This window comes from Oncorhynchus keta, chromosome 34 (genome assembly GCF_023373465.1).
Source record: "Oncorhynchus keta strain PuntledgeMale-10-30-2019 chromosome 34, Oket_V2, whole genome shotgun sequence".
Taxonomy (NCBI): Eukaryota; Metazoa; Chordata; class Actinopteri; order Salmoniformes; family Salmonidae; genus Oncorhynchus; species Oncorhynchus keta.
In genome coordinates this window covers 64,151,372-64,152,927 of record NC_068454.1, presented here as the reverse complement: position 1 = coordinate 64,152,927, position 1,556 = coordinate 64,151,372, and positions in this window count along the sequence as shown.

The following is a 1,556-nucleotide window of genomic DNA, read 5'->3' as shown; positions in this document are numbered from 1 at the left end:
TCATGAACTGTAAATCAGTCATTTCTCCCAACAGATGTCAAAGAAAAGCTCTCACACGCACACACAGCAAGGATGGAGTGAAAAGTGCGGTTCTCAAAGACACAGAGAGCAGGCAATGGCATAAACATAATCTCTAGGCCGTGCCGAGTTCAACGAGATATCCCGCTTGACCGTAGCTCGCTCGGTCTGAGCGCAGCGACCATTAGAAAAGTAGGCCCAAAATGAAGCCTGCCCCACAACGTCATTTGCTTTTGGGTGACAGTGAGAGAACCGTTAGGGTGAGAAGCACAATTCGACCTCAGGTACGTTCCTAAGGTCCTCCTGATCCGTGCAAGCCTAACCTTGACCATGTGGCATTAACCCTTAATAGTTAAAATAAGGTGTTTACTTCAAAGAGTTTGCATTGACTTCTCTCCCCATAGGAATACATTGCCTGCACCCCTAAATTCAACCTGAAGCCTATGTGGGTTATGAATGACTTATGAACCTGTCTTCTATGACAGTCCATCAGACCACTATGAGGTCTACCTGTGCCAATTATAAGCTTCCTGAAGCAACCGGAAGTGGTTGAAATCACCTTATCAGTGTTGATCCATACACTGCATGCAGTTTGATAGACATAGTGCATTCAACCCTGTGTAGATCAGTCAATTCTTAACTTAAAGACTTAAAACTCAGGATTCTGTAAGTGGCTATGTCAATCAAGACATGTGTTTACTTATAGCTTCCTGTGCCAACCGGAAGTGCCTTTAATTGGGTCACACTGTCTGTTTTGAAGGGTTAGAAAAGTCACATCTCTCCAAAACTTCATATGTGTGACCAGGTAACCCTCCTAAACTGTAAATCAGTCATTTCTCCCAGCAGATGTCAAAGAAAGCTCTCACACACACACACAGCAAGGATGGAGTGAAAAAGTGTGGTTCTCAAAGACACAGAGAGCAGGCAATGGCATAAACATAATGTCTAGGCAGTGCCGAGTTCAACGAGATATCCCGCTTGACCGTAGCTCGCTCGGTCTGAGCGCAACGACCATTAGAAAAGTAGGCCCAAAATGAAGCCTGCCCCACAACGTCATTTGCTTTTGGGTGACAGTGAGAGAACCGTTAGGGTGAGAAGCACAATTCGACCTCAGGTATGTTCCTAAGGTCCTTCCGATCCGTGCAAGCCTAACGTTGACCGTGTGGCATTAACCCTTAATAGTTAAAAGAAGGTGTTTACTTCAAAGAGTTTGCATTGACTTCTCTCCCCATAGGAATACATTGCCTTTACCCCTAAATTCAACCTGAGGTCTATATGGGTTATGAATGCCGTATGAACCTGTCTTTGGTAACAGTCCATCAGGCCAGTGTGAGGTCTACCTGTGTTGATTCTAAGCTTCCTGGACCAACCGGAAGTGGTTAAAATCACCCTAAAAGTGTTTTTCCATTACCTGCCTGCAGTTTGATAGACATAGTGCATTCAACCCTGTGTAAATCAGTCAATTCTTAACATAAGGACTTAAAACTCAGGATTCTGTAAAAGCATAGCCCAGTGAGGATATATGTTGACTTATAGCT